Raw genomic sequence first — 24,181 nt, 5'->3', positions numbered from 1 at the left:
AAACCTTGCTCGGTCTAAAAAGTTTTTATTGCAACAATTCAAATTGGTTTTTGAGGAGCATAGGCTATTTGTGGAGTACATGGATTATTGCATAAATGTTCATGCTTTGTATTGTGCATGCTCTTTGTCACCATTATCCACCCACCAATAAATATTAAATAATAATTAGAAGAAAAACAAGTAGCTTGTTAATTTCTTGCATAACACGGTTTTGAATTCTTTATTACTAATTATTCTATGCTGGTAGAGGATGTGAAGGTGTTTGGAAAAAAATTTGTAAGATTGTTGTATTCTCATATTAGGAGAATTTAATGTCAAAGTTGACCCCTTAATTAAAATAAAAATTAAAGATAATTAAACAATTAGACAAGGAATATTTAAAAAAGAAAAGAAAAAAAAGACAATGGGCATGGGACAGGGGAGTGATTGAGTGAAAAAAAAAAAAACATATGTTAACACAACAAAAATTTTCTCAATAGAATTAAAAAAACCAATTATTGTCAAAGTTGAGTTGAATTGTTAAATAAAGTGAATTAATTTATACTTTTGATCTAATTTGCAAGTGGTGTGGTTGAATTTAATGTGAATTTTATTTTTTACTTGTTAAGTAGGGATTAGAGCATGGGCCAATCAATCAATCGATAGTTAGTACATGTTAATACTAAAAGACAATTAAACAATTAGACAATGGGTGATTCTAAATAAAAAATTAAAAAAATTAGACAAGGGGGTGTGACAAGGGAGTGATTGTGAATGTTCAAATAGTGTGTAAAACATCTTGAACGTTTAGATCCCCAAATTACAAATTACCAATTCAAGCTTATTATCAAACAATGTATATGTGAAATATGAAAATAAGTTAAACCAAAATTGATAAAACAATCTCAACCAAATAAAATCACAACCACAGCAGAAATTAAATGGCAAAGATTAAAGGAAGAGAGATGCAAACACAAAGACAACACAGCGATGTGTTATCAAAGAGGAAACCGAAGTCCTCAGCGTAAAACCTCTCCACCGCCCTTCAAGCAGTTAATAATCCACTAGAGAATGAAGTTGGGATACATGAACAGCAGAAGACCCTCCAAGCCTATTCTACTCAATGTACCTAAACCCTCCAAGCTTCTTGCTCCAACGAGGTTACGCCAAACCTTTGTCTTCTCTAACTTACCGGATTCCGCTATAGCCCATAGCATCAACCAATCTCAATTGGTCCCTTCCTAACTACTTCCCAAGTACGAAATAGCCTCCTCACAGATATGGGTATGGTGAGAAAAGGTTTTGGCTAATGTGCCTCTCAAGGATGTAACAATTGAGAGGGTGAGAGTAGAGGAATTTGGAGAATCAAAGGATGAAGATTGTGGATGAGTCAATCTTGTTTTTCTCTAGGGTTTCCCTCTCAAAATTCTCTCTAGAACCTCTCTACATTTCGTGGGTATAAGGGTCTATATATAGTAGGGTGTGTATGGAATGCGAAGAGTCAGTTTTGTAACAAATAGGGTGTTCTAGCAACTTGGCCTTGCGACTTGACTGAGTCGCGAGCTAACTGCCTAGCCAAACTGGAAGATTTGTCTTGTAGTGCAACAGCTGGCGTGACCCTTCAGCTCCCTTACATGCTTCACACGTGTGCCAGCTTTGGCGACTTGTCAGCCGCGAGTTAGTCGTAAGATCCAGTTGCGAAGCCCTGCTTGAATGCACACTCTTGAACTTTTTCTTCACACTCTCTCACACACTACCCTTACATGATTCTCACCTAAATACAGGGTTTCTAAATGCTGAATTACAAGTAAATTTGGCACGGAATAAAGCCAACAAAATGGTTGATTAAATTCAACCTTATAGATTGAGTGAAGAAAAAAAAAATGTTAACACAATAAAAATTCTCTTAATAGAATTACAAAGACCATTAGTTGTCAAAGTTGAGTTGAATTGTTAAATAAAAGAATTGTACAGAGTAAATATATAAACTTATTGATAAAAATATTCTAAGCAATAACAATTAAAGTTAACTTAATAACAATAATTAATATGTTTATTGTTTTTATTATTATTTTTTTATTCTAAGATAGAAATCTCATTCTAGTTTAATCTAAGTATATATGTGTATGAAACTTCCTCTTAAAGACTTGAAATCTGGCCTTTACCCTCCCATAAGAACTTGTATTTATGAAGTGACTATCATGGTGAGGGTGCGTAGTAGTATTGTATTTCGAAACAATAGATTATTTACAAGACTTTATCTTAACAATCATAATTATTATGCTCATTATATGAAAAAACAATATACCAAAAGAACTTATAGTTGATCTTTTATTATCATTTTAGTACTATGAACAAATTTGTAATAAAATCATATAGACCACAAAATTTATCTCCTACTTGTTAGAACATATGTGAATCATGTTAGGAACATATGTCAATATAGAATTGACTAATCATTTGACAAAACGTACTTTACTTGTAATTGGGTAGATTTAGATAGTGTTTAATGCTTCAAGGAACAAGGTTTCAAGTTCAAGTGTTAAAGCCATGCAAGTCTGTCCAAGAATCAAGTGAAGAAGTGCTGAATTTTAAAGCTCAACAGCTAGCTCGACAACTAGTATCTATCAAGATTTAAAAAGCTGTTTAAACTCGATGCAACTCAATGCAAAAGTTTTTCACAAGCATATTGTGAATTGGAGACATATGCCCTTGTTCATCTTTCTATTCAAGAAACTGTTGTGTTTGTACACCGTAGGGTTTTATAATTAAGGAGCTTCGTGATCTTCATCGTGTTGATGAATTGAAGAACTTTGTAGCCAACATCTTTCTCAAGTCAGTGAGTAAGCCACGTATGTGAGAGACCGTTCCCTCGACCCTTTATTTTATTTTATTTTATTTTTTTATTTTTATTGATGTTGGGCCAAACTCACGTGAATGAGTGGAGTCATGTTATTGCCCCTCAATAAAGGTTTGATTAGTTATATTTTCCCTTTTAAATTAAGGGTTTTACAATTAAGTCGCTACTTATTTAATTATTGGGATAAATAAGAAAACCAAAATTGAAAAATTCATCATTTTATTAATTTTCAATTGAACTTACATTGATCATAGGAAAATTACATGGCTTTGGTCCTAGATACAATCTAAGATAAAGTACATAACTTTGTTTCTTAATTACAATCTAGTAATTGAAAATTACAACGATAAACATTAGTTTATCAACACTTGATCTAAGTTCGGAGGCTATGTTATAAAGTGGGAAGGTGTTAGACACCCACCTTGCCCGGTGAAACCGGTCTTCTAGACTATGGTGGCCAACATTCATATTATATCATCCAATATGTCAATCAATTTGCATGTTGAATTTAATGTGTGTGCATGTGATAAATCCTAATTCAATTTATTAAGCATTGCATATAGATTGAAAAATAAATTCTAGTGAATGTGTGTGGATGGTGATATCCTAGACTCAAGGATTTGAAAGAATTATGAAACAAACATATTTTTCATATTTTTTTTTTATGTGGATTTAAGATTAAAATTAGTGTTATGCATGAACATGTGATGAACAACCAAGAACATGTGAAGAACATATAAGAACATTCAAACATATTCAAGGGAATTTAAATAATTACTATCATGCTTTAATCTTAAACTCTCATCATGACAATACAAAAAAACAATTAGGGAAATGGATTATACCTTCATGCAAGGTCCATATGGTGAAGGAGGAGGAGACTCTTGAAGGAGGTCCTAAAGGTGGAGGAAAAGAAGAGTTAGGAGAAGAAAAGTAAGTCTTATTCAATACCTTGAGTTTCAGGAAGACCAAGATATGACAAGACTATTCAACTTTCTAGAACTCAAGAGAGGAGAAGAGATGGGGTTTTTTTTGTTGTGTCTAGAATGAAGGAGAGGGGGGTTTATACAGTAGTGGTGGAGGAAATATGAATGAGAGGTCATTTAATGAGGTTGACAAAGAATCATGAACCTAGACCTCATTTCAGCCTTTAGAAAAATTTGGTGCATTAAATGTGGAGATTGGTGAGAGTAAGGAGTAAGCAGAGTTCGGTTTTCCCATAATTACTATAACAGCCTGTAGAGCCAACTTCAAAAAATCATATCTTACTCAATTTTGATCGGAATTGTCTCATTCTTGTGCTCAAATTAAAGCCCCAGATGACTAGTTTCTGGGAAAATTAACCTCATTCATAGATTGAGAGATATCAATGAAATGGTAAACATGGGTCATTTGTTAGAAAACAATTTCAGCACAATTAGCATTAATAGGTCCCAAATTAATTTCCAATTAACATTAATGGGCTCCAATCACTCCCATTTCAGACCTAATTAGTTCCAAATTTACCTTAATTAAAAAAAAATTGCATAAATTACTTATTGAATGATTAATGTTTAACTATCTAGTTAATTAGGTGTGTGCAACTCTACCATAAAATGTAGTCCTAACCAATCAAATTATGACACATCATTGATCTCAAATTGATTATACTTATAATTATTTGAAATCAATTGTTCATAATCTCATATAGTTGGACTCAATTTGTGATAGTGCATCTCAACCATTAAAACTTGATTTGATGATAACTTTTAATCTGTCAATCCGATTAGGGTTTATGACCATTCGATTTGATCATTACAACATCAAGATCATTTTTGTGAAATGAAATTAAGGATCTAGTGATCAAAATCAAGATGCATATTTCCAAGGTGAAATTACCCTTTTACCCTCCATGTGAGGTTAAATGCGGATTGCAAAATGGGGTGTCAACAGCGTACTGGGATCCGCGCATCGAATTGGTTAGTCGCATACTGGGAGCCGTGCATTAAAAAAGAGAGATTGTCATTACAGAACAAGTCCAATTGGGTATTGGGGAAAATGTTTAACTATAGGTTGGTATAAGGTATTGGGATTCCTTTACTTGTAAGCACTTGTTATGATAATAGTGAATTCTCGGGAGTGGTGACCTTAAAATCACTCGGTGGGGGGGTTTTTGCCGTGTAGGTTTTCCTCATTCTTAAACAAATTACCGTGTCAATTTATTTTCCGTTACATATTAACTTAGTTAGTGATTTGTTTGTGCTACCACGTGTATTGCATATTGATTAACTTAATTAATTCACTTGGCTAATTAATTGGTTAATTTATCATAAGGGGTCAATACATTCTTGGCTTATCAAGTGGTATCAGAGTAGGCACACTCTGATTAGATTTTAATCTTTACTGTGTGATCGATTGACTCCTGTTTGTCATGGATAGAAGATAATCTTTTATTATACCTCCTTTATTTGATGGAACTAATTATGCATACTGGAAAGTAAGCATTAGAGCTTTCTTATAGTCTTTAAATGAGAAAGTGTGGCAAGTTATGGAGATAGGTTAGACCAAACTAAAGGAAGCGCTGGCCGATTGGGATGATGCTAAGATCAAGACAAAAAACTTCAACAGCAGGGCATTGAATGCTTTATTCAGTGCGGTCACGAATGAGAAGTTCAAAAAGATATCCTCTACTGAAACTGCGAAGGAAGCATGAACCATCCTCCAGACAACCTATGAAGGAACTAAGGCTGTCAAGGATTCAAAACTTCAGAGGCTTACCACGAACTTTGAAGAGATTAAGATGGAAGAGGATGAGTCATTCGATGAGTTTTATGCCAAGCTTAAAGACATAGTGAACTCAGTTTTTAATCTTGGGGAAACCATTCTTGAACCTAAGATTGTTAGAAAGGTGTTCAGATCTCTACCCGAGAAATTTTATGCCAAGAGCACCGCAATTGAGGAATCAAAGGATATTGAAAAAATTCCTTTGACAGAGCTGGTTGGCAATTTGTAGACCCATGAGTTGAGTTTGATAAGGATTGAGAAATCTAGTAAGTGTAAGAGCATGGCATTGAAGGCCAAGAGCAGTGACACTAATGAGTCTTCAGACGATGAAGATTCTGAGATGAAATCCTATATCACAAGGCAATTCAAAAAGTTTATGAAGAATGCCAATGCTAAAGGATTTGACAAAAACCACAAGCAATCCAGTTCATCTCAGTTCAAGAACCAAGACAAAGGAAAGAAGGATGCTAGGGATGGCGGTCAGTACACTGTTCTCTCAGGACCAAAGTGCTTTAAGTGTTAAGGCTTTAGTCACATGAAACAAGAGTACCCTATGTATCTCAAGACCATTGGGAAGAGCAAGGCACTTGCTGTTACTTTGAGCGACACCGAGCCTGAGGATGATTCTGATAATGAGGATGATGGAATCCTAAATGCCTTCATTGCCACTGTAAATCCTATTGAGGGGATTGTTGAAGATAGGGATGATGAAGAGGACTTGGTGGATTCTAAGTTCGAGAATATGGACGATCAAGATGATATTCATACAACCTATGAGAAGTTATATAAGGTTTCTGAGAAGCATAAGAAACTATATAGGTTGGCCACCAAGAAGTTGAGTGATTTGGAACTTAATCAAGAAGAGCTTTCCACAAAATTTGATGAAGCAAATCAGATAATTGGAGCACTGCGATTTGAGAACAATTTATTGGCTGAAAAGACCAAAAAGCTTGAGGTAGAGTTATTCTAAGTCAGAGCACAGTTGGAAAGGACTTCAAGTGCAAAGCTTGACGAAATGCTCAACATTCAGATATTTGCTTCTGATTGAATCGGTTTAGGGTATGATTTTTCTTCTCCTAGTATTGCTTCTACTAGTACTACTATTTTTGTTTCTCCTACTAATAATGTTGAATTTGAAAACAATGATGTAAAAAATGTGTTAGCAAGTGAAAACTTAGATAAGGGTAAATCTATCTTAGGAGCACCCCTTAATCGGAAAGAAAGAGATTAAAAACCCTAGGGCTAAGAAGGGAAACACTCAAAAACCTAAACAGAAGAAGCAACATCTCTGTCATCATTATGGAGTAGTTGGACATACTCGACCTAATTGATATAAGTGGTTAGCCACTCAATAGAGCCACAGTATGATCTCATTGAGAATCCAAAATTAGTTTCCATCCTCTTTTGCTCCTCTTGGAGATCTACTTAAAGCTCTCATGTTTCTTTCAAATTTAAATGGTTTCAATTCTTCCCCCTCACACTGGATCAAGGGTTTGCACGATGGAAATGTTCTTCCAAAGTGTGGAAGGAAAAAGGCTTCAAGTGATTTAGTCACTTTTTTTCTCTCTCCTTCTTGTTGTTGATTTTGCATTATTTGTATGTTTTACTTTCTTGTTTTGAGTCAGTCTAGTTTTATGTATTGCTTTGTTTAACACGTTTTTGTTTGTTTATTTTTCAGTTTTGCTTTATTTTGTATTTCATAATAAAAAAATTTGAAAAATCAGAAAAATACAAAAACAGTGCGTATTTGTGTACATTGGTATTTGTGTACCTTGGATGACTATTGAAACAAAGTTTTCTAAACTTTGTATCTTTTGTAGTTTAGATGAGTATTTCTATGCACAACTAGGCAAATGAGTTTTGTGGCTTGTGTTTGTGATGAGTAAGATTAAGTAATCTTTTGTGTTTAACACTCGTATCACTCTTTTTGACGGGAAGGACTAGAAAATTCTAAGAGAAAGGCATAAATACCCATCTCACCATTGTTGTCCGCCAATCATGAAATGATATCTGTATGTTTTAGTATAGCAAAAGTATAATGTCAAAAACTTAACATCATTGGATATTTTTTTTTTCTTTCTTATATGCCCATGCATGGTTTGCTTAAAAGAAAATATGCAAAGAAAAATAAAAGCAAAAAGAATCAAAATGTTTTATATATGATTGTAAGTGTGTCTTCTAGGAGATGTGAGAGTTATAGGATGTACCTTGAAGGTGATAGTCCCCATTAAACAGTTATGATTGTGTGTGAATTAAAGTGATATTTTTCTTCATAGCGTGTAGACACTTATGCAATCTTGCGATATTTTTCACACACAACACGTAATATTCTTTGCTACTCTTGATACATGTGCAGGTACAATATGATTTGGCCATTACAAGGAATACATGTGTTAATGTATGCTTACTAAACTGTCTTAACTTGTTTTTAAAATATAAAATTGGTTAGACTTGTTTAGTGTGTGTGTGTTTTGGATCTATGTGCTTGACATTTTTTTCTTGTTGAGAGATGACTTTGAGAGCTTAGAATGTTGTTTGGATCTTTGGTTGTGTAGCATGCTTGATTGCTTTCATATTTGTGTTTTTCTTTTCTTGAAAAACTATTTTTAAGCAATCTTGACAGCTGCTAGACACCTCTCGACAGCTAGGTTATCTATCGAGCCCCTTGAACTTCTTTTTATCACATTCTCGATAGTTTCTCGATAGCTTCTCGATCCATCAAGGAAGTTTCTGTATGCTCGATAGATGCTCGATAGCTTTTTGATCCATCGAAGTTTATTTGTTGTGGACACCTCTCGATAGCTCCTCGATAGCTATTTCTCGCTTTTTAATTCTCGACAGCTCTCGATCCATTGAGAAACTGGGATTTCTATATATGGGGTCCGCGCAACATTTCTCTCATTTCTCCCTGATCTCTCTCGATAGAAAATGTCTCTTCCTCTTCCCAAAAACTTCTATCTCACTCCAAATTTCATTCCCAAGTGATTTTCAGCCTAGATCAAGATTTTACTCTCTGTCTGCTCTATGGCACCTAAACGCAAATCTACTCCGTCTTGGAACCCTTTTCGTTCCGAGGCATCTTCTTCTTCTTCCTCTTCTGACCCCACTCCATCTTACGTCAGGTTCTGTGATGATAAAGCTCGTAAGGACTTTTCCTAGAACTTCTTACAACGAGGCATTCGTACGGAATGCCAAGACGTTCTATTGGATTTTTTCGATACTGAATTTCCCACTATCATCTACAGTAGGGGTTGGGAGTCACTGTGTGGCATCCCAGTCACTTGTCCCTTCATGATCATACAAGAGTTTTACTCCAATATGCACAGATTCGATTATTCAGTACCTCATTTTGTCACTCACGTTTGAGGTATGCGCATCGTAGTCACTTTTGATATTGTATCTGAGATACTACACGTTCCTAGGGTAGTGCATCCTGACTACCCTAGCTGCGATCGTCAGAGGACTGTGTCCAAAGACGAACTCTCGTCTCTTTTCTGTGAGATGCTTTCATTTTGGGGGTGACCATCAAAACACCCCTTGCTCGAGCTTTGCAAAAGGTCCAAGATTCCTTAACATGGTGATGACATTTGTTCTCCATCCTCTATCTCACTATAATTCTATCACAGAGCCTCGTGCTTGATTTTTGTTGTCCCTCCATGAGAGGCTTACCATTATTTTTCCCTCTCACTTCACCTATCCTTCATAGATGCTTATAGGGATACAGCGACTTGTGATAAGCTCATTTTTCTTTCGGCTATCACGCGGATTCTTCGCCATTTTTCTGTCTCTTATCCCGAGTCTCCTCATTTTATGGTTATGTTTGCCATAAATACGGTTACCATTAGATGGAGCGAGGCCCAGCTTCGACCGAAGCGGCCACGGATAGAGACAGCGACTCCTTCCTCTGCTCCTTCCACATCCGCATCTTCTTCATTGGTAGGTGGTGTGACCCTTGAGGTGGTCATGGCGTAGCTGCAGTGCATGGATGCTCACCTTGACACGCTTAGTAATGAGTTGTGTCAGGTGGACACCTGTGTTGGCCATATTGCTCAATGGTAAGCTCGCCTTGGTGGCTTCGTAGAGTCTCCCTTTCCTTCTCCAGAGGCATCTGAGGACGAGGACGATGATGGTGGCTTTGACGACGATGATGAGGATGCTAGCTCGCCCAGTGACGATGAGATGACTGTTTGATTTACTTACCTTTTGTCATCCGTGACAAAAAGGGGAAGTAGTTTTCGATATAAGAGTAGTCATATACATAGAGGGAGAGTTAGCATAGGAGATTTTTTGTTAGGGGGAGTGTTTATATTTTGAGAGATGTAGTGAGGTTATTATGTATTTTCATTTCTTTCTTTTACATTTACCTTATGTATACCGGTGTTGTGACCATTTGACATACATTGTACTTATCTTTGGATATATATATATATATATATATGTTGATGTATGTTATTCACCTATTCTTACATGTGTTGTTTCTTTTCTCTCTCTATGCATATGCTTCTATAATTGTATGCAATCTTTTATTTCTATTTCACACTAAGATGCCGTAATGAGTTTTGTTTAAAGTGTTTCAGAAATACAGGTTGTCAAAGTCTTCTTGCCATGAACTCTTTTCTTGCAAAGTTTTTCAAGAGTTTGTGTTAGGATAGATTTTATTGTATTTAATAAGTAAGTATGAGTTGAGTGATTTATGACTTATTTCATATGTTCATTGATTTGTTGTGGTTTTGTTACGGATTGCCAAATGGGAGATTGTTAGGATATATGTGAATCATATTAGGAATATATGTCAATATAGAATTGGCTAATCCTTTGAAAAAACGCATTTTACTTGTAATTGGGTAGATCTAGGATGTGTTTAATACTTCAAGGAATAAGGTTTCAAGTTCAAGTGTTAAAACTATTCAAGTTTGTCCAAGAATCAAGTAAAGAAGTGCTGAATTTTAAAACTCAACAGCTAGTATCTATTGGGGTTTAAAAGGCTATTTAAGCCTGATGCTCGATAGCTGCTCAATAGATAGAGTATCTGTCAAGATTTAAGAAAATCAGTTTTTCAGATCTGATTTCACTCTAATCCGTAAATAGATGTTTGGGCTTTCTTTTCTCACAACCTTAAACATATATAAGGATTGTTTTAAGGGCCGTTACAAGTGATGCAACTCAATGCAAAAGTTTTTCACAAGCATATTATGAATCAGAAACATATGCCTTAGTTCATTTTTCTATTCAAGAAGCTGCTGTGTTTGTACATCGTAGGGTTTTATAACCAAGGAGTTTCGTGATCTTCATCATGTTGATGAACTGAAGAACTTTACAACCAATATCTTTCTCAAGTTGGTGAGTAAGTCGTGTACTAGGATTCGCGTATCGAAATGGTTAGTCATGTACTGGGAGCCATGCATTGAAAAGGAGAAACTGTCACTACAGAACAAGTCCAATTGGGTATTGAGGAAAGGATTCAACTATAAGTTAGTATAAGGTATATGGATTCCTTTACTTGTAACTGCTTGTTGTGATAATAGTGAATTCTCGAGAGTGGTGACCTTAAAATCACTTGGTGGGGTTTTTGCCATGTAGGTTTTCCCCATTCGTAAACAAATCACCATGCCAATTTATTTTTCGCTGCATATTAACTTAGTTGGTGATTTGTTTGTGCTACCACTGGTGTACATGCATTATTGCATAAATATTTTTGCTTTCTATTGTGCGTGCTCTTTGTTTGTCACCATTATCCGTCCACCAAAAAAATCATAATTAGAAGAAAAATAAGAGCTTGTGTCTTTCTTATTCATAACACGTTTTTAGAATTAATTCTTCATACATAAAAAATTAAATAAAAAAATAAAACACGTTTTTAGAATTCTTTGTCACTAATTCTTCTATTCTTGTACGTCTTTATTTTTTTTGGCAAGAAGATAAGAATTATGTAAGGACACAACTTTTGGCATAATTTTGTGTCACAACTCGCCACATGACAAGTTGAGCTTGGCAAAAGTATGTTAGTGGGCCATGTGGGGACACACTCTTACCCATCAAAACTAACCATGTTATGATTTGTGGTATAAAGTTGTGCCAAAAGTTATGCCTCTAGCATAATTAAGAAGATAAGTCAAAGAGGAAACTTGTACCTCTATCTATCTGTAATAAAGTAAATGTAAATCGTACGTGAAAAAGAAAGGCCAATCAATTTTTCAAATGCTAATGTCATGTCCTTTGAAAGTTCTAAGATATTAAAAGAAAAAGAAAAAGAAACAAATGATCCGTGCAAATCTAGATAATGGAAAATGTCAATTTTGGTTGCCAGACAAAATGATCCCCAGCTTAATCTAGATTGGATAGGTCAATGTTGGTTTCTCCAAGTCAAACATTATATAGTATGCTCTTGTTTATTTGTTAAATGCATTCATTTTGGTAGGAGTGAAAACATTTCACCGTGGATGATATAATAGCTCTGTCTTGGAAGAAAAGATATGGTTTTCTGCATGTGATTGAAGATGTTATAGGAGTTTTTGATGAATTGCATCTTAGACCTTTTCTTGATCTATTAATGGGGTGTATTGTTCGGCTATTGGGAAGCTGTGCATCAAATATTGACGTTGCAAAGTGCAATGGATTTTCCTCACTTGAAGATCATTCTAGTGCTGACATAACTTTACTTGAGAAAGACGGTGCTCCAACAAATCACGTCCTGACTAGCAGTGCTATGAAGCAGTTCAAAGATTTAAGGTCTCTATGCCTGAAAGTAATTTCTTTTGTCCTCAATAGGCATGAAGATCATGAATTCAGTTGAGTTCTGTGACCTGTTCTTTCCATCCGTGAAAAATTTAGTTGACGGTTTTAAACAGGAGGGTTCCAGTAGTGAGAAGCCAAGTTCATTATTCTCTTGCTTTGTTGCTATGAGTAGAAGCCACAGGCTTGTATCACTGCTAAGTAGAGAAACAAAACTTGTTCCGGATATATTTTCAATACTTAGTGTCAAGTCAGCTTCTGAAGCTATTGTATCTGTGTTCTTAAGTTCGTTGAGAACTTGTTGAATCTAGTGAGTTGGATGATAAAGATGAGACTGCAAAAAGAGTTCTACTTCCAAACCTTGAGGCACTTATCTGCAGCTTGCATTGCCATTTCCTAAGTGATAGTGCCACCAATAGGAAATTGGTCAAATGTCCTGGGGAGAGAGACATAAGAATTTTCAAATTATTATCAAAGTATATAAAGGATCCATTGCTAGCAAGAAAATTTGTAGATATCTTGCTCACATTTTTAGCAAAGAGAGCTCAAAATTCTGATCTTTGTTCTGAAGCTGTGCAAGTCTTTCGAGATATTATACCAGTGTTAGGGAGCGACAGTACTAAAACAATTTTGAATGCAGTTTCTCCACTACTTGCTTCTGTTGAACTGGCTATGCGTTTATCTATTTGTGATCTTCTTGATTCTCTTGCTGAAGTGGATCTTTCTATCCTGTTAGTGGCAAAACTTGTTCGTGACTTGAATGCAACCTCTGCTGCAGAAATGGGTGGACTTGATTACGACCCTATAGTCAATGCTTATGAAAAGATTTGTGTTGATTTCTTCTATACTATTCACGAGGATGATGTGTTGCTTATTTTATCACATTGTATGTATGATATGTCATCCGAAGAATTGATCTTAAGGCATAGTGCTTTTAGGTCAATGTGTTCGTTTATTGAATTTTCTGCACTAGTTATCAGCCAAGAAGGAAAAAGTCACCAAGAAGTAATTGCTAAGATGATTACTTCTGATGATGGTTGTTGGTTGAGAGCATCTATTCAGCGTATAACAAATAAATTTCTTTTGAAGCATGTGGGGAATACATTGAGTAGAGAAACTATTATAAAAAAGGAATGGATAGATTTACTACGAGAAATGGTGTTGAAACTTCCAGAAGTAGCAAATCTTAATTCATTGGGGATGCTGTGCAGTAATGATGCTGAAGTAGATTTTTTCAATAATATTATTCATTTGCAGAGGCATAGGAGAGCAAGGGCATTATTACGTTTTAAGAATGTTATCAGTACTAGCAATATGTCGGAGGGAATCATAAATAGGTTTTTTGTGCCACTCTTTTTTAATATTTTGTTTGATGTACAAGACGGAAAAGGAGAACATGTTAGAGGTGCATGCATAGAGGCCCTTGCAGCAATTTCTGGTCATGCGGAATGGAAGTCATACTATGCATTATTTGTCACGCCCCAAACCCCAAAGAGTCCAAAGCATGAGAAATACTACGTACACAAAGTACTTGTAGATTTTTTTATTCTTCCTTTTTGATAATTCAATCTACAAAAATCATATCAAGTACTAACATCAAGAATTATTATAATAATTTCATTGAATATACTCTCAAAGTAAATCAGAGCTCTAAGCAATAATTATAAGGACCATTAGCCACAAAAGAATAGAAGTCTGAATAATTAATTACATATCATCAGTTTGTCCCATCTGTGGAAATAATGTCACAACCACTATAATATATAAAAGAATGAGTCAAGCCTATTCTAAGATGTATACCATCTAATATACCCCTTACAAAAGTTCAGTCTTCATCAGTAATTAGTCTAACTACTGTTAGCCATCAAAAAGCTGTCTCAAAAGACTGTTGCCTACTCTGAAAAGTTTATAAAATAATGGAATGAGACAGAGCCCAGTAAGTAGCATAATTAATGGGGGAGGGGGAAATGTAAGTTTCATAACAATGAACATTTTACAGACATGCTAAAATTTGGGAATTTCCATTTGAATTCTGCAAAATAAATTCCCTTTAACATTATGACAAGAATAATAGACATATTGTAGCACTAAGCTTCCCAAAGTAATTATAAAACTACATATTATTCATTGTGAGCCATAAAATATCCAATACCATTTCAAATCCAGAAACCTCACCCAAGGCCACATGACAAGGTCGTCACAAAGACGAGTTGTCACACAGACAGGTTGTCACACACACGGGGTCGTCACACAGATGGATCGTCACATAGACAGATCGTCACACAGACGGGGTAATCACCAATATCATGGCATAATGACAAAACCATGTCAAAAGCTCACAAGTTAATGTATTTAAAATACACTGTTCACTTCCAAGTAGTTTCATAAAATATTTCAATAACCAAATAGCCACAATATTCTCAAAGTCCTCTAAACTATTTCTTGACATAAATATTTTGCGTAAATTTCCCAAATAATACAAGGAAAGATAAAGCATCTTTAGAATTTGCAAATAATGCATTGAATCCATAAAACGCATTCTCAAGATTTCAATCAAAGATGCTAGTCTTTTCCATGCTAACGAATCATGCAATTCTCTATATGCAATAAAAATATGCACTTTCATATATAATCATATATAGTAGGGTCATAACATAACACTTTTTAGAAAAACATAGTTCCACCATTAATTTTCCAAAATGTGTTTGACCCGAAAACAATGTTTATACAACATGGTTATTTTCCAAAAATCCTATTAAAAGCTACTTACCTTGCAACCCGCAAAAAGCGTAGTTCCAAAACTCCAAAGGAGATTAGTTAGAACCTAAACAATACCAGACAAACCTATCACAATAAGCATAAAGCTTGACATTTTATCTAGCTATGAATTATAAATCACTAGATAAGAAATTAATTAGGCAAGCCTAAGTACTTAACCTCAGAAATAATGTATTTCACTTCCAAAGTTTATCAACAATTTCATTTACAAGGCTTAGACTCCAATTTATAATCATATCATTCAAAGCCTTTTCTTTACCATAAGAGACCCCAACACTTTATGAATTTCTTCCTCAACATACATGTCATTTTCAAGAGACCCACAAAACAACAACATATATAACCATATCCACCATTACAAACCCCAAATGTAAATCCTCCACTAGTTCCAAATAAATAATAAAAATTAGATTTATCAATTGTTTCACATTAGAAAATCAAAACCCCCAAATCTTTACTATGGGTAAATCTCAAATGGCTACTATTGTACAAAATCCACAACCATTCACCCAAATAGGTCCACCAAAGCAAAACCCATAAACATTATCACAAGAATATCACTTTCAAAACTTAGATTACAAAAAACCTCTAGCAAAATATGAAAACCCACAAAAAGTATAAAAGCTCTTACCTTAAATAAGATGAGATGTAGGAGTTTAAGAGGTTTTTATGGAGCTTTTTCGCCAGAAGATAATGGTGGAAGGGTGAATTGATGCATCGGTGGGAGAGTGAGGGAGTGTGAGAGGGGATTGTGGGTGTTTGAGACAAAATGAAAAAGAAAAAGAGAGCAAAGTGAGAAGAGAGGAGAGCCAGCCGGCCAAAGGGGAGAAATTTTAAGAGAAAAGGAGTGGTGGGAAATTAAGGGGTAGGTGGGTGGGGCTCACGTGAGTCAAAAATCTGACCACCCTTATTTTTTGTTTTTTTGACTTGGGCTGGGGTGTTAGACCACTCACAGCAGTGGTGCTAAATAGTTATATTTCTAAAAATATAGCTATTAATCACAAAAGAAGAGTTGCAGCAGTGGAGGTAAAGCTAAAAAATTTAGCTTCTTCGTTACAGTGCACATCTATCTTTAGATGTGCACTGTAGCTTAAAGGTAAAAAAAATATATATATATATATATATATATATTTTTTTTAATTGATTTCTCCCTCCTCTTTTATTAAATTAAGCTTTTCTCTCTCATTCTTTCTTTTCTCTTTCTTGTTCACATTGACTCTTCTTCACCGAACTAAACCCAGCACTTCTCCCTTTCAATATATATATATATATATATATATATATTTTTTTTTTTTTTTGTTCCTTCCTCCAGCCATTTTTTCTTTATTTTTTCTTACTACTTCACCTTTCTTCTTCACTGAACCCAGCCCTTCTCTTCTCCACCTTCATTTTTTTATTTCTTTCTTCCTCCAACTCCTCACCACTCCTTAGCCACTGCCCGCCAAGCCGCCAGCGACCCAAGTCCTAAGCTGTTGCCGACACAAGTCTCAAGCCGCTGGTGACCCAAACCTGGTGGTGGTGGGTTTTTTTTTTTTTTTTTTTTTTTTTTTTTTTTTAAATCAGAGTTGTGGGTGCTGGTTGTTGAGGTGGGTTTATGGTGGTGGTGGTGGGTTGTTGATTGGGTTATGTTCGTGGGTTGTGTTTGTGGTCTATGTTCGTGGTGGTGATGGGTTGTCCCAAGCCATTACTGTTGGCTGTGGCGGTGGTGTGGGTTTTTTTTGTTGGTTGTCCCTGGTTTTTTTTTTACTGGATTTGTGGGATTGTTGAATTTTTGTTATTTTTATGTGTGATTTTGGTTGGTTTTTGAGATGATTTTGTTTCAAAATTGATGGATTTAGGTTGTGTTAATGGTGGCCTGTGGACAGTGGAGGTGGCTGGGGTTTTGGGTTTGCTTACTGTTATTCAGAATCCTCAGATGATTGGTGTTTTTTTTTTTTTTTGGCAGTGGGGTGTATTATTTCATTGTGGTAAATATATTATTTTATTTTGATGTTTATATTATTTTATTGTGTTGAAAGTTAAAATAGATCCACTACTGTAGGTTGTTTTGTAAAATGAGTAGGTAAAATAGATAAAGTGACTTTTTGTGGTGTCAAATAGCTAAAAAAATAGCTCCACTGCTGTGGATGCTCTTACATTATTAGTTAGATGCCTTCGAGAGATTACTCTGAAACCGGACAAGCAAAAGCTCTTATTGAGACCAACTTGCTCTATTCTGGACCAATTTCATTTTCTAGAAATTTCTAAGAGCCAAGAAGGCGACGACTCTTTCGTGAATGATTCCGACTCCGTGACCATTGGTAGTGGTTCTTCAGCCATTTTGCACGGGTGTAGTACTTCTAATATTGCAACTGAGATACAGACGTGCCAGCATAAAACTATTCTCCCGAAGATACAGAAGCTACTGAATTCTAAGCCTGATAAGGTCAGCGTTAACTGTTGGGTTACAAGAATGAGTGATTAATATAACATAATTGAGCACATGCCCATCGGGCTTAGGCCTTTTGGGTTAAAGTGTGTCTCTATATGTTATATTAATTATTCAAGGAAGTTTCCCAAGGTGTTTATCTCCCCAACATTAACATCAATCTTGCTACGTTGCTTCCTGGGGATGTGATGGAGAAAGTATACGTGATGAAGCTAGATCAGCTTTGGCTGCTTGTTTAAAGGAGCTTGGGCTGGAATATCTGCAGTTTGTGCTCAGGGTTTTGCGAGTGGCCTTGAAACGAGGATTTGAAATGCATGTATTGGGATACACACTCAATTTCATCTTGTCCAAGTCTCTTTTAATACCCGTCATTGGGAAGTTGGATTACTGTTTGGGAGATCTCTTTTCCATAGTAGAAAATGACATACAGGGAGATGTTGCTGAAGAAAAAGAAGTGGGAAAGATTGCTTCAAAAATGAAAGAAACAAAGACACGAATGTCTTTTAAAACACTGGAATTTATTGCCCAGAGTATGACATTCAAAACCCATGCCTTGAAGCTTCTTTCACCTGTTACAACTCATTTACAGAAGCAGATGACACCAAAAGTCAAAACAGAATTGGAAAGGATGTTGAATCACATAGCTGTTGGTATTGAACGTAATCCATCTGTAGATCAGACTGACGTATTCATCTTTGTGTATGGCCTCATTGAATATGGGATTAAAGATGGAAATGGTCAAGGTGAACAATCATTGGTTGCAGAGGCAAGAAAAAATCCTAGAAAAGACATGAGTGGAAAAAGAATAACTTCAGGCCGAGTTGTGAATGTATCTACATTCTTCACATCTTATTATTGTGTTTGCTCTCAGGATATTGCATAAACGACTAAGAAGTTTGAAACGGGACAAAATTGATGAACATGTGTTATCAATGTTGGATCCTTTTGTCACACTTCTAGGCAACTGCTTAGGTTCCAGGTTTGAAGATATTTTATCTGCATCCCTTAGTTGCCTTGTAACGTCCCAGTCAAATTTATTTTAATAAAAAAAAAAAAAAAAAAAAGTCAAGATCAGATTTTTTTGGGTTCCACGTGCCCCACCCAACCCCACTACCCACCACTTTTTACTCTTTGGCCGCCTCACTCTTCCTTTCTTTTCATTTTTTGTTCTCTCATACACTCCTCTCTACTCTTTTATCCTCTCACTTGTACTTCCACACCAACACCACCACCACCACCACCACCACCACCATTTCTACCATCATTTTCCGGCAAGATCACCGGAAAATTGTTGTGAACTCATAAACACCTTCACATCCTTTATTTGAGGTAAAAATTTCTAATATTTTTGGTAGGTTTTACACTTTTGCTTAAGGTTATTTTATCTAAGCTTTAATAATGATACCCGTGTAATTTATGAGTATTGGAAGTGATATTTATGTGTTTGTATATATGGGTTTTGTGTTGGTAGAATTATTTGATGAGTGGGTATATGGTTTGTGCTAATGATGACTACCTAAATTTTATTTATTGTGGAAAATTTAGGAGTTTTGAGTTATAACATGTGATGGTTGGTAAATCTAATTTTTTCATTGCCATTGAGTTTATTTGGAGTTAGTTGAAGTTCTAAATTTCTTGTCTTGGAGGATATTTTGATTTTGCTTTCATGGGTCTCTTAATGATGTAGTGTAAATTTCATGGAAGCTAGTCATGATGTTGGAGATTGAAAGTTCAAAAACGTGTACAAAAACACTTTTGAACGTTTAGACCCCCAAAAACCAACTTAACCAACACAAGCAATATGTCAAACAACAAGTGTGCGGAAACTTAACATATGCTATAATATGAAATTGGTTAAACAACTATCTAAGCCATAACAAAATAAACCACAGCAGATAATGTAAAGGCAGAGATAGAGAGGAAGGAAGATGCAAACACAAAGATAACACCCGATGTGTTATCGAAGAGGAAACCGAAGACCTCGGCGAAAAACCTCTCCGCCGCCCTCCAAGCGGTAATCAATCCACTAGAAAATACAGTTGGGATACAAGGACAGCAATAGACCCTCCAAGCCTAATCTACCCAGTGCACCTAAGCCCTCCAAGCTTCTTGCTCCAACGAGGTTGCGCCGAACCTTTTTCTTTTCTAGCTTTCCGGATTCCGCTACTACACCGTAGCATCAACCAATGAAGATTGGCTCCTTCCTAACTGCTTCCCAGAACTCCAAACGTCTGTCTCACAGAGATGATAATGGTGAGAACCAGGTTTGGTATAATGCCTCTCAAGGTTTTGACAATGGAGAGGAAGAGAGTGAGGGAATTTGATGAGACTCTAAGGTAGAGATTGTGGGTGAAACAATCTGGTTTTTCTTTAGGGTTTCTCTCTCAAAATTCTCTCTGGAAGCTCTCTTTCAATAGTGGGTTAAAAGGGTATTTATACTGGAGTGAAGAGGAATGCGAAACGTCAGGTTTTTCCAAAACAGGGGTGGCTCGCGGCTTGACCTCGCGACTTAACTAAGTCGCGAGTTCCAGTCGCGAGTTAACCGTATGGCCAGTTGTCCTGTTTTGTCCTGTAGTGCTCCAGCTAGCATGACTGTTCATCTTCCAGCATGCTTGGCACGTGTGCATCTTCTGGCGGGTTGAAGCCGCGAGTCCCAGCCGCGACACTCTGTTTTCTTGCACATTCTTGAGCAATCTTCACACTATCTCACTCACTACCCTTACAACAATCCCACCTAAATACAGGGTTACTAAATGCTGAATTACAAGCAAATTTGGCACGGAATAAAGCCAATTAGATGGTTGAATAAATTCAACCTTACAGAGATGATATTAAATGGGTTAATTTTATAAATTGGAGTTTATGCCTTGTGAATCAATTTGTTGAGAAACTTTGGAAGTAGAAATATATTATTATTGATGAGGTTAAATATTAGGCTTGCCCAATTAAGTGCTCATTTGGCAATTCCTAAATTGTAGCTAGATACAATTTCAAGCTCTATGCTTATTGTGATAGGTTTACTTGATATTTTTTAGGTTCTAGCTAATCTCCTTGGAGCTTGGAGAATTAGGCTTTTGCGGTTGCGAGGTAAGTAGCTTTTTAATGGGATTTTTGGAAAATGATCATGTTTTATAAATGTTGTTTTTGGGTCAAACACATTTTGGAAAATTATATAGGGATATATGTTTTCTTAAAAGTATTCTATCGTGACCCTATTATATATTATTATATATGAAAAGTGCATCATATTTGGTATTGCATTTGGGGAAATGCATGAATTGTTGATATGGAAAAATGAGCATCTTTTATATAATCTTTGATAAGGAAATCTTGGAATTCATGATATATTAGAAAACTTAAAGATGCTTATCTTGTCTTGTTATGTGGGAAATTGATAGAAAATCTTTTGACAAGAATGAAGTTGAAAACCTTACAAACTTTGTGGAAGTTAAATTATTTAAGGTTTTTCTAAAACTACTTGGATATGAATTATGTGTTTCAAAGTAATGTAATCTGTGAGTTGTTTTAATACCATGCCATGTGTGATTTCCCGGTGATCACCTGATTTGGTTTCCGTAGTCTTTGTGACAATGGAATCAAATCCAGGTCAGTGCCCTTTCACTTTGGATGATGCGTTCTTCCTTACTGCCCATGGGGGGAAGAGGTTCCTTGATTGTGTGTGGGTGAGGTTGCTGCCCATGGGGCCAAGAGACCACATGCAAGAGAGGTTTTATTTGATGCGCTCTCTCTGCTGCCCATGGGGGGAGAGAAAAACCTTGAGGGTATGGGTGAGGCTATTATCCACGGGGTCAAGAGTCTGCATACCAAAGATGACAATATCATGCCAGTTGTGAATGGGTGGATCCCCTGACTGATCTATGTGATAGTGTGGTATATTTGTGATAAATTACCTTATGTTAGATATAATGGCTTTGGAAATTATATTGTTGGTGCTTATAGATTATAGTATACAGTTTCAAGGTATTTACTTTAAGAAACTTTGTATTTCATTATTAAATAATTCTTGTCATATTATTATTATTGAAGATAAAACTTGCATTTCCCCCACCCCCATTAATTATGCTACTTACTGGGCTCTGTCTTATCCCATTATTTTATAAACTTTTCAGAGTAGGCAACAATCTTTTGAGACAGCTTTTTGGTGGCTAACAGTAGTTAGACTAACTACTGATAGAAGTTGAACTTTTGTAATGGAGATATTAGATGATGTACATTTTAGAATAGGTTTGACTCGTTCTTTTGTATATTATAATGGTTGTGACGTTATTCCCACTGATGGTACAAGCTGAAGATATGCAATTATTTATTCAAACCTCTATTTTTTTGTGGTCAACGGTCCTTGTAATTATTGATTAGAGCTCTGACTTACTTTGAGAGTATATTCAATGGAATTATTATGATAATTCTTGATGTTGGTACTTGATATGATTTTTATGAATTGGATTGTCGAAAAGGAAAAATCTACAGGTATTTTGAGACTTCTTTTTCATGCTTTGGACCCTTTGGGGTTTGGGGTGTGACATGCCTTACTCCATTGGTAAGATTGCCTTTACAATCCCTAGAGTCTTAAGTTGATAAATTAAAGGTGGCAGTCTTGGATATTGCACAAGATTTGGTATCTTCTAGTAGTCCTCTAATGCAGTCATGTCTAAGATTGCTAGCTGTGCTTCTGCAGAGTAGCAAAATTACCCTCTCATCAGCTCAGTTACATCTGTTAATTCAGTTTCCCCTGTTTGTTGATCTCAAAAGAAATCCTTCTAGCCTTGCCCTTTCTTTGCTCAAGGCAATTGTTAATCACATGCTAGTTGTTCTTGAGATGTATGATCTTGTAACTCAAGTTGGGGAATTGATGGTGACAAGTCAAGTGGATTCAATTCGAAAGAAATCTAGTCAAATTTTGTTGCAATTTTTACTTGGTTATCAGCTTTTTGTAAAACATTTGCAACAACATCTAGCTTTTCTGCTTTCAAATCTAAGATATGAGCATTCAACTGGGAGAGAATCTGTGCTTGAAATGATTCATGCAATCATAGTCAAATTTCCAAAAAAAAAAAAAATTGTTGATGAGCACTCACTGACATAATGACATTATTTACACATCTGGTGATTTGCTTATCCAACGATCATGATAATAAATTTCGGTCCATGACTAGTGTTGCTATAAAGAAACTCATTGAGTGTGTAAGCCCACATTCACTTCATTCCATTCTAGACTACACATTATCTTGGTATTCATATTTAGAAGAGACACAGAAACTACAGAGTGCTGCTGCCCAGGTCTTGGGATTATCAGTTGAGGTTATGAAGAAAGGATTTCAAAGACATGTCAATAAAGTATTGCTTGTGACTGGAAAAATTTTGCAATCGGCTGTCAATGTTGTCACTAATAGGCAATTAGATTTTTCTGAGGAAACTGCTATTACTTCCTGGAGAGAGACATATTACTCGCTTGTCATGTTGGAAAAGATGCTGCATTAGTTCCATGATATGTTCTTCGAAAGGGATCTCGAGGATATCTGGGAAGCAATCTGTGAGCTGCTTTTGCACCCACACATGTGGTTACGCCACATATCAGGTCGCCTTATATCCTTGTATAGTTGTACTTTGCCAATGTAATAGATGCTAGCAGAGAAAATCAAGAGGGACTTATTTTCTTATGAAACCAAGTAGACTTTTTATTATAGCTGTTTACCTCAGCTGCCAATTGAAGACACCATTCAATGATGATGCTACTAGCAACCTCATAACACAAAACTGTGTTCACAATATGTGGTGTGCATTCTTTAATGGGACAAATGGAATACATAGATTCTCCAAATTTCTGGTCTAGCCTTGAAGAGCATGAGTAAGGCCGATTTCTTAAAGCTTTCCAATTGCTTGATTCAAGAAAAGGGAGAAGCATATATTTCTCTCTTACATCTAGTGATCAAAAGGATCATGACCACTCCAAAGATATTCGATATTTGATCATTTCTTATCCGCTTAAAAGAATGGGAAAGATTGCCCTTCAGATGGATGCTATTCAGATGAAAATTTTATTCAATAGTTTTGAAAAAATTTCATCACAAATCAGTCTGGACGATTGCCTGCATTATTTTGAAATCCTTCTACCCCTATATAAAGTTTGTGAAGGGTTTGCTGGGAAAGTGATCCCTGATGATATTAAGCAATTGGCGTAGGAAGTTTGTGAAACTCTAAGGAAAGTTCTAGGCATCCAGAGCTTTGTAAAAATTTACAGTGAGATCAGGAAGAATCTCAAGGCGAAAAGGGATAAGAGGAAACAAGAAGAAAAGATCATGGCTGTTGTCAATCCAATGTGCAATGCCTAAAGGAAGTTGAGAATTGCTGCTAAGCATCGTGCTAACAAGAAAACATTTATATTGTATTTTCTGTTTTAGAAAATTATATTTGAAAACTTTAATTGTGCGGGCGCTACAAAATTTAAGCTTGACGTATATTCATGACGTAGATAAAGAATGGCTTTCCCTCAAAAAAAGAAAAGAAAAAAAGAATGGCACTGGTTAAGTTTGAGAAATATTTAACATACCAAAATCTTATTAAAACTTGAAGAATTCCATCCAAAAATCATCTCGTTTGTATGTCAAAGATGAATGTTCAAA

The 24,181-nt window shown here is 35.7% G+C and overlaps 2 long non-coding RNA genes and 1 pseudogene across 2 annotated transcripts; 2 read left to right on the top strand and 1 right to left on the bottom strand.

The window, feature by feature from the left end:
* Positions 1-6,344: 6,344 nt before the first annotated feature.
* Positions 6,345-23,959, top strand: LOC126722295 (uncharacterized; annotated as a pseudogene).
* Positions 14,008-15,929, bottom strand: LOC126723186 (uncharacterized). Its single transcript, XR_007654189.1, has 2 exons — positions 15,744-15,929; positions 14,008-15,158 (listed from the first exon to the last, which is right to left on the bottom strand). It is a non-coding gene; the product is annotated as an uncharacterized LOC126723186 (long non-coding RNA).
* LOC126723187 (uncharacterized) lies at positions 18,704-21,614 on the top strand. The gene is made up of 3 exons (XR_007654190.1): positions 18,704-18,869; positions 20,576-20,627; positions 21,120-21,614. It is a non-coding gene; the product is annotated as an uncharacterized LOC126723187 (long non-coding RNA).
* Positions 23,960-24,181: the final 222 nt, after the last annotated feature.

The sequence above is a fragment of the Quercus robur genome, chromosome 4, assembly GCF_932294415.1.
Source record: "Quercus robur chromosome 4, dhQueRobu3.1, whole genome shotgun sequence".
NCBI classification, from domain to species: Eukaryota; Viridiplantae; Streptophyta; class Magnoliopsida; order Fagales; family Fagaceae; genus Quercus; species Quercus robur.
The sequence above is the reverse complement of the archived record's forward strand: the minus strand, read 5'-3'. Positions and strand labels throughout refer to the sequence as shown.